Genomic DNA, 10,433 nt, shown 5'->3' with positions numbered 1-10,433 from the left:
TGCAGCTGCCGCTCCGCCTCAGCGGAAGCGGGGCCAGACCCACGGGGAACGCTAGTGAAAGCCCCCTCCTCAAAGAGGGCTTTCCGGGAACGGAGCAACCGCAGCGGCATTCGCTCGCACTGCGGGCAGCCAACCCCCTCAAGGGCTGACCTAGCATGCTCCGCTCCCAAGCAGACTACACATAGATCGTGTGTATCCCCACCAACAATGAAACGTTGGCAGGGAGGGACACACTTTCTATGTGGCTGCTGAACCGCCTTAGAACGTGCGTTCTTAAAAGAACGTTTTCCCCCTGGCATTTTGCTCAAATAAAAGTAGTGCAAACTGGCACTAAAAAACAGCAAAATGCAGAACAGACAGACAATAACACAGAGCGCTCTCGCTGAATGACAAAAGCTGACGCCAGCTTCAAACGCACGTGCTTATATACTTCCTGGTCGATGACGTCACCGCGCCTGTGACGTCACTCCCGTTTCTCATTGGACGTTGGACATGACTCAGAGTGCGGCCCGCCAATGGCGTTCCCCAAAGTGTCTCAGGACGCAGTGTAGAGTTCCCGGAAGGGAACAGCCTTATCATCAATATCAGAGAATTTTTTTTCCTGACATGGCTAATTTCATTTAAAATTAGACAATTGAAGCTTTCTATAGATATATCTCTAATGTCAGTGTGTCAAGTATTTCCTGAGTTTTAGTTTATTTTTGGGATGCATTTCACAGAGCAGTTCGCAGAGACAGAAAAGACAGAAAGTGCACCCTGTCTGTTTTCTTTATTTTACAAAAGCACAAAGTTTTGTTGTTATTATGAGTGTAAAAGCATGAGCTCAGGGAACCAAGTCTTGTTGGGCCAGTATGGCACCATAAAGAGTTGTTCGATATCTTTCCTGATTTTCAGTCTGTGCAATGAGGGTCATTGGAAGAAAGGCATACTTGCATAGGCCGCTGGGCCAGCTGTGCGCCAGTGTGTCTGTGTCGAGGGGGGCCTCGCTCAGGGAATACCCCAGTGTGCAATGAGTGAATTTTTGTGATGCAAACAGATCTATCTGTGCCTGACCGAATCGGCTCCAAATCAGGTGGACCATATAGGGGTAAAGCCTCGGAGGGAGGGAGTCTGCTACCTGATTGAGGTTGCCCTGAATTTGAATGGCACGCAGAAATCTGCTGGCTCCACAGTAAGAGATGTAGTATGAAGCCAGTGCTGAAGCGGTCTCATATGCTGCGGCTGAGGATGCCATATGCCCCAGGAGCCTCTGAAGTATTTGAGAGGGACCGGTGTTTTGTGCTTGAGCATTCTTGAGCATTGTCTCTGTGTACTGGAAGCTAATGACACTGAAACAATATGTATGCTTTAGAAATGTATGCTTTAGTCTTGTCCGACAGATCTGTCAAAGAAGCCTCTGACAAGTACAGAAACTGGAGTTGCAGCATCCACCCCCTATTCTTCTGCCGGAAAAGGAACTTGGCTGGTCAGCTAGACCCTCCTACCTGGGTTGCCCATCTCAGGTTCACTGTGAAGCCTGATGGTGGAGCCACTTGCGAATGGCTTGAAATTCTTTCACGGTGCCTGCAAAGAGAACAATCTGGGAAATGGGGGCATTAAGAAAGCGCACTTTCTCAGCATTCCAGGTTGAGCCACTGGTCGTGCTTCTGGATCACTAATGTAGACATCACCCTCCCCAAAACCTTCACCATGACCTTCGTAGTTTGGAGGGCATAGTCAGTTGTCATCACAGTTCCTGCAGAACTTTTGGGTTGGGACCATCCTTGTGCAAATCTTTCAACTCCTTGGCCTGATAAATCTGCAGGATGCCAATGGTGTGCAGGGCGGACATCCTTCGTCATACGGGACAAAGAAAACTTACAGGCCCAGGACAGAGCCTTGAACAGCCCCGCAAAGCGGCTGTGTTTTGCAGGCAAAGGTGCACCGCAATTGCTCTCTCCATTTTGGGGACCAACAAGTACCCTCCTGCTGGACCCCCATCAAAGGTAGTGAGGACAGAGGAGCCGGTGTATCATGTTCTGGCCGAGAAAGGGGCCTTCCATGATTTAGTCAGCCCCTTGTGCACTTCCGGGGAAGAAAGGGACTGGTGCTGGACATAGCTAAGTGTCGTGCTCAGCACTCAGAAACCAATCATTCAGACCTGATGGCAACTCAATTCTGATGCTCTTGGCTGCCTGGGCAAGCACAGCTGCCATTTCAGCATCTACCACAGACTATAACTTGACACCCGCGGTTGCTGATTTCATTGAGTCGTCAACTTTAGATGGTTCCAGCCTACCTTCTGATGATCATTCTTTTCATGAGCCCCGAATGAGAAATTGAACTCGCCCTGAGACAAGCTTTCAAACTCATCTGGAAGCTCAACCACTGGACATGAAGAATGAGAGGAATGAGAGGTCTGCGGGGACGTCACTCAGCAGATCTACTCTCGCCTCACCCTGCATTTCCTTGGCGCACATAGCTGCAGCCACAGTACAAGGACTGGAACAGGAAGGAGTTGAGGTGACTCGCACTTTCCCATACAAACCCATAACTGTTCTGATTTAGCTAAACTTTACAGAAACACACAGACACAAATATACATTTCCATTAAATATATATATATATATATATATATATATATATATACATATACATATATATATATATACATATACATATATATATATATATATATATATATATATATATATATATATATCCACATGAATTTGTGAATAAAATACATTCACCGATTTTTCTTTATATATATATATATATATATATATATATATATATATATAAAGAAAAATCGGTGAATGTATTAAAATTATAAATGTTTTATACAATGTTACTTTTACTGTTACAGTTTACAAGTTTGTACACATATTCTAGAATAAAAGTAAAGTTAAAACTTTAAAATCCTAAAAACTGATTTCTGGAAGTATGTAGTGAGTTCCATGCCATTTCTATTACCATGATGTTTGTGATTGACGATGGAATGTAACTGACTATTTTAGTAATTGCAGGCTTAAGTCAGGAAAAACTGACTGTGGATGAAAGATCTCTGAATTCCTCCTAGTCCCATCCAGGGACCGAACATGAAGGTTTCAGAAATCTGGGAGTGGTGCCAGATTGTGCCCTCTTCCTGGGAAAGAAGGTCTCTCCTTAGGGGAATCCATCAGGGAGGGTTGGGCCAGTAGAGCGCCACAAAGAGTTGTTCCATATCTTCCCTGATTTTGAGTCTGTGCAATGTGGCTTACTGGGAGAAAGGCATACTTGCATAACCCATTCAAGTGCGCACACACACAGTAGTGAAAACACACACCATGAACACACACTCGGAGCAGTGGGCAGCCATATTGCTGCGGCACCTTGGGGTTGGGGTTCGTTGCCAGAGGTGTCAAGTAATGAAGTACAAATACTTTGTTACCTTACTTAAGTAGAAATTTTGGGTATCTATACTTTACTGGAGTAATTATTTTTCAGGCGACTTTTTACTTCTACTCCTTACATTTTCAAGCAATTATCTGTACTTTCTACTCCTTACATTTTAAAAATAGAATCGTTACTCCTATTTCTTTTCGGCTCAGTTGTGTTCATTCATGTCATCGTTCAAAAAAAGAAAAGAACTATCCAGATAAATTGCGCCATCCACATGAATTTGTGAATTTGGTTGTGGTTGGATGAGAAGTATAAACATATCCCATTCCAACACCCTTTTGGTTTGTACACGATCCATCACACCTGCACGTGACACAAATCACGTCACACTCCAGCAGGGATGTACTGGCCATCGGGGAGAACCGGGACATTCCCGGTGGGCCGGTGGAGTAGTGGGCCGATCGCCGTATCGAGGCAGACCTCCCCCAAATTAGGCGCTGTTATAAATGACATTCGAAACTGCAAATAGCCCAAAAGTGTGAAGCGGCGGGATCAGTCACCCGCACAGCGCTGACGAACGTACGCTGCACTTCCACCGCGACGTAAAGTGATAAACAGCTCAAGTTGCTTGACGCATTCAGATTTAGAGTTGTGTTAGGCAGTTGTGTGATATGAGAACATTAAAGGATTTTAAGCAAAAATTTCTTTCTTTTTAAATGTTAAATTGTAATTCATTTTAATTGGAGAAAAATGTTAATTCCGTTAAAATGTTAAAGCCTTATATATATAAGGTGTTTACTACACATATTAAAAGTCTTAAAGGGACAGTTGACCCAAAAATAAAAAATTGTCATTATATACAACATCATGTAATTTTAATCCTGTATAAACTTCTTCATTCTTCTGTGGAACATAAAGGAAGATACTCTTGAGAAATTCAAAAATTTTGTCTTTAGAGTAGAAATCAAGGGTAAATGAATATCTTTGGTTACATTCTACAAAATGTCTTTTGTGTTCTACAAAAGTAAGTAATTTTTACAGAATTTATTAGCAATAAATGTCCTGCATTCTAGCTCAAAATCAGTGCTTTACTGCATGCATTTCTATGTGACAAAAATGCATTATTCATTTGTTGCATTTGAATTCAGTATCTATCATTATTTGATTTTGTCCTGTTTTATTCATACATTTATTTACTTCAATTAAAGGCCCTATAACCCAAACAAAACTCACGGGGGAACTTGTGGGCTGGATTTGTCCAAGGCCAAATTTAAACCCCAGTCCAGCCCTGCACTCCAGCAAGAATATAGCCAGTTTCCGGGTCGTTACTTAAAAAAGATTATTTCTTACAAGATATTATTTCTCCACTACTAGCTTATTTAACAAACGGGTGCTTTCTCTTCATCCTCTGCAAATGAAGCTACAGTAGGTAGTTTGGTAGAGGGATGTTTGAATAAATTAGCGTTTGCGATTGACAATGTTGTGATAACACAATACTTATAGTCAGCAACTAGTCATCATATCTCCCGCTTCATGAAACACGTTAATGCTCAGTAGTACACATTTATGGTTCTTTAATGTATTTGCATTGTAATAAAATGCATTTATTTTCATTGGGCATATATGCGGCTGAAACAGGTAGCCTAGTGCATCCCAAATTTTTCAACATTAACATTTTAATATAACATAGTCACTATGGCCTTTAGAAATGTTTTTTGGGGAGGTGGGGTAGTGCTCAATAGGCCCCTTTGGCGTGGCCCAATCTTTTGTCCTTTATGGCATTTTTTTCCTTACATTACTTTTACTTTTTTCTTTAAGTAGTTTTGAAACCAGTACTTTTATACTTTTACTTGAGTAAAAAGCTTGAGTTGATACTTCAACTTCTACAAAAGTCTTTTTAAATCCTAGTATCTATACTTCTACTTGAGTAATGAATGTGAATAAGTTTGACACCACTGTTTGTTGCCTTGCTCAAGTGTCTCACCTCAGTTGTGGTATTGAAGGTGGAAGAGAGTGCTGATCATTCACTCCCCCTACCCATAATCCATGCCGGACCTGAAACTCTAAACGTTCAGGTTACAAGTCTGACTCTCTAACCATTAGGCCACGACTGCAAAAAAGCCAATATTGTGGATCCCTATTGTCCACAGAGACCTGAGTCTGGTGGCTCCACAGTAAAGGCTGGGACACACCAAGCCGACGATCGGCCGTCTGGCCTCGTCGGGCAGTTGGTGGGCGTCGGTGAAGCGCGTCGGTTCGGTGTGTTCTGCACGTCGGCTCTCGTCGGGCTCGCGTCGGCCAAAGTTTGCCTGATTCGACATGTTGAATCGGCGTCGGGCTTGTCGGGGCTGTCTGGGAAAGAGAGCGCTCTGATTGGCTGTTCAGACATCGAATCAGAGCGCGTGGAGGACTTGAACGTGAAGTGACGACAAGCAAAGGAAAGAGACAAGAGGGAACCTGCTAGCTGTCATTTTCGCAATTCGCACAATTCGAAACCAACTATGGCTGTTTGGAACGAAGCTATTGAAGACGAGCTGATCAATTTGATCCAAGACAGGCCAGCGCTGTACGACATAACGGAAAAACGTTGCATTTCTTTTTTGGCCTTCATACACACACACAAATATATACTTACTTTTTATATAGGTCAATGACATGCTGCGTAATTTCCTTAATCTCCTCAAAAATTGGTATTACAACAAAATTCTTATTGTTTGTACAATTCCAATTCCACCCTTTTACATCACTGACCATATATGTGTGAACACATACTATTAAAGATAAAGAATACTTCTGTTATTATTTTTTTTTAGTTTTCGAATAACACTAGAAAACTGTTATAAATTTTAAATGTTTTATTTAGCAATTGCACTCTGTAGTGAAAACTCTGAAAATATTTACAAGGCCCAGTGTTGTACACAATTATACAATGTAAATCAAATGTACACAAACTAGATTTTGTTCCATTGAAAAGGCACTGCACCAATTTCAGTGTTAAAATACTAGCACAATCTTTTTCTGCACTGCTTGGCTTGAGTTGATGTGTTGGTGGTCCTTGGCAAGGGGGCTTGGAGTAGCTCAGGGTCTTGTCTCCATCTCGGACTGTATTATGTTCTGGCCCTTCCTGGTATATTCCCTCCATGTATAGCTCACCACATTCTGTCCGCAGAAACCACTGCTCCACTGTGTGGGGACACTAAAAAACAACAAAAAAAGATGACATGTTGGCTTTTTCAGCTTCATGATTCATAACAAAAAAAAAAAAAAAAAAACGACTTAAATGTATGATAAAATAGAATGTTCATACCTTGAGGTAATTATCCTTTAAAGCCTGATAGATTGCTGTACATGTTTCAGGAATAAATCCCTGAATGGCCGATACACCCACTCTAAACTGGTATGAAAGGCTCTTGAAGCTTTCCCCTGTAAATAATGCACAGCACAGTTATCAACAATGCATTATTTCAACACATTTTCAAATGTAAATGCAACACTTTGCAGGCATTTTCTACATACATCGAAACATTATAGCCTGACTATAAACAGGCTGATTACAAACACACACACACACACACACACACACACACACACACATATGCAGCATCAACAAAAGAAAAAAAGTTTAGCTTGCTTACCTGTTGCCAAGAACCGAAGGGTAATCATGAGGCGTTCACCGACGGAGATGCAGTCACGAAAGTTTGTATTTTCCCTTTGAATGATCGGTTTGATAAGTTCCGTCAGAAAATGGAACTGGACAGAAAAAAGCCGAGCGATTTTTTTTAAAATCTGAAGTTTCCACTACCTGGCTTCACAAAACAGAATCTTTCTGTGGTGAACGGGAAACGCTGATTTGTTTGCACAGGCAACTCTACTTCCGTGTTCTCTTCTTGGAATGAAAATACAGACTACTGCCATCTGCGGGTACGCAACGGTATATCTCCTCACGCATGTGCAGAAAGCACCTTCTAGTTTGTAGTCGGGTTTCGTCAGTTCAGTGTGTTCCAGCTCAGTTTAATTGCCCAGACGCCCGCAGACGCAGCCGACTAGAGGCGACAAGAAGGTCGGCTTTCGTCAGCGCTAGTTGGTTGGCGTCGGGTTGGTGTGTCCCGGCCTTAAGAGATGGTGGGCGAGTTGTGACATGTGACGGGAGCGAAACACGGCCATGATGGTTGATCTATCTATCCATCTATCCATCCAATTATCAGGGGCAAGTGAGACAGCGCCTCCTCAAAATATTGGATGAGAAAAGAATTCGAAGTACAAAAATAAAACAACACCAATGTTACAAAATATAACATTAAAAGTCTATAAATCACTAATTTTTCCGAAAAAAAAAAAAAAAAGTCCAACAGCGACACTAGCAAGTAAATTTACAGTGGGAGTCCACATCTCTCTCGTTTCCCCTGAACCTATTGAGTTTTAACAGAACCCCTAGAAACCATGATGTTTTCCCCCTTCTATTCAAGTTGCAAAACTGATGATATAATGTAACTGACTGGCTGATAGAATGAAGCATTTTAACGTAACATGCATCTTGATATCAAACATGACAGTAACTGCAGGCTTGAGTCAGTAAAGACTTTATGCACAGTACAGTTCAATAATGATAATAATATTATATTAAAACAATTACATTATTATGTTCTGCATCTGTGGCTGTTATATGATGCTACATGTTACATAAAATGTCTACTTCTATTTATTCTAAATTAAATATTTATTCTTAAATGTTTATTATTATTATCATTACTATTTTGGTTTAGAGGTAGGGTTTTGTTTAGTACAGAAGTCACAACTGATAATTGCTTAGAAATGTATTTTGAAGATACATTATAATCTGGATGGAAACAAAATAGCATTGTGTTCTACTGTTATAATTTATCAGTGGATATAAAATGTCTACACACCCCTGTTAAGGATTCTATGATGTAAAAAAAAAAATAAGACCAAGATTTTTCCACCTTTAATGTGACCTATAACCTAAAAACTTTTGATTTTATTACAGCACTTAGTCTATCAGCATGGCACATCTTAACTTGCCAATATTTGCCCATTCTTCTTTGCAAAAACACTCCAAATCTGTCAGATTGCAGGTACTTGTAAGAAATTTCTGCAGCTCCTTTAATGATGCTGTAGGCCTTTTGGCAGCCTCCCTGACCAGTTTTCTTCTCGTCTTTTCATTCATTTTGGAGGGACATCCAGTTCTTGGTAATGTCACTGTTGCGCCATATTTTCTCCTCTTGATGATGACTGTCTTCATTGTGTTTCATTGTATATTTAAATGCCTTGGAAATTCTTTTGTACCTTTTTCCCGACTGATATCTTTTAGCAATGAGATCCCTCTGACGCTTTGGAAGCTCTCTGCGGACCATGGCTTTTGCTGTAAGATGCGACTAAGAAAATGTCAGGAAAAACCTACTAGAACAGTTGAACTTTCTTTGGGCTTAATCAGAGGCACTTTAAATAATAGCAGGTGTGTACTGACTCTTATTTAACATGAGTTGGAATGTGATTGCTTAATTCTGAACATAGCCACATCCCCAGTTATAAGAGGGTGCGCACACTTATGCAACTACAATATTTTAGTTTTTTATTTTTACTGTCTTTGCTCTGAAGGATTTCAGTTTTCAATAGAGTTGTAAAGGTTATAGGTCACATTAAAGGTGGAAAAAGTTTTTAAATTATTTATCTTGGTCTCATTGTTTTTACATCACAGAAACCTGGAATTTTAACAGGGGTGTGTAGACTTTATATATCCACTGTAATGTAAAGATTGCTCTGAGGCTGTATTTAACACACTAAACTGTCCCTCTCTTAAGATGGAAAATTCTTCACAATCTTGAGCTCTGAGCTGTGGATGGGGTGGAGATTAGGATGTGAATATATATATACTGGGCTGCTGAGGAGAGGAACATCAGAGCAAGAGAAGAGCTGCTTCCAGCAAGACAGACCTTTTAAATACAATCAAGAAAACCAACCAAAAACAAGTAAGTATTCAACTCAGATGGTTTTAGTTTATTTTGCATGTTATTACTGCTTTAACTAATGAAAAGGGTTAACTGTTTTTGAAAAGCTATTTAAAGAAAAAATAAATAATAAAAATTTTTTGTCATTCTCTCCTAATCTCTCTCTCTCTCTCTCTCTCTCTCTCTCTCTCTCTCTCTCACACACACACACACACACACATTTTACAGCTCACACTATGTCTTGTGAAAAGTCGGTAAACTGTTTCCCCGTCGGATGTTATGCCGTCACTACGGTGGGTGATTGCAACAACCTTTGCAACCACGTCCCATCATGCTGTGATTATGATTATGAGGATGGCTGCAAGAAAGCGACATGCAGCATTAAACCTTGCTATAAATCATACAACTGCATCCCATCATTTTGCGATTATGGATGTAAAGACAACTGCAATAAAGTGGCATGTTGCGTACCAGTTTGCAACAACCCCTGCAAACCTGTCCCATCGTACTGTGATTATGGTTATATGGATGACTGCAAAAAAGTAGCATGCAATGTTAAACCTTGCTATGAATCCTACAACTGCATCTCATCATACTGTGATTATAAGGACGACTGCAAGAAAGTTGCATGCAACGTTAAATCTGGCTATGACTCCTACAACTGCAGCCCATCTTACTGCGATTATGGATGTAAGGATGACTGCAATAAAGTGGCATGCTGTGTGCCAGTTTGCAACAACCCTTGCAACCCTGTCCCATCATACTGTGATTATGGATGCAAGGACGACTGCAAGGAAGTGGCATGCAACAACTCTTGCAAAAACCCCTGCAGCTACATCCCACCATGCAGTGATTATGGTTGTAAGCCTGTAACCTTCAAGGATATTAAAGGTGACTGCAAAGACGTGCTACCATGTGAAAACAATATGATCGGCCGTTTTTCAGTCGTCAAACTGGACTCAGAAGGGGCATGCTGCAGTTCATACTCTTGCAATTAAAAGCATGCTGTGAATACTGTATGTTGATTTGTGCAGTCCATAGATTACAGAAGTCAAAAATCTAGCAGAAAGTTATTGTTGTGCGTGATTATTTACTGTAACACAG

At 40.8% G+C, this 10,433-nt stretch overlaps 1 long non-coding RNA gene across 1 annotated transcript; it reads right to left on the bottom strand.

The window, feature by feature from the left end:
- Positions 1-6,242: 6,242 nt before the first annotated feature.
- On the bottom strand, positions 6,243-7,235 carry LOC141290504 (uncharacterized). Its single transcript, XR_012340167.1, has 3 exons — positions 6,999-7,235; positions 6,671-6,786; positions 6,243-6,559 (listed from the first exon to the last, which is right to left on the bottom strand). It is a non-coding gene; the product is annotated as an uncharacterized lncRNA (long non-coding RNA).
- Positions 7,236-10,433: the final 3,198 nt, after the last annotated feature.

The sequence above is a fragment of the Garra rufa genome, chromosome 18 (assembly GCF_049309525.1).
Source record: "Garra rufa chromosome 18, GarRuf1.0, whole genome shotgun sequence".
Classification (NCBI taxonomy): Eukaryota; Metazoa; Chordata; class Actinopteri; order Cypriniformes; family Cyprinidae; genus Garra; species Garra rufa.
This window is presented reverse-complemented; position numbering and strand designations above follow the sequence as displayed.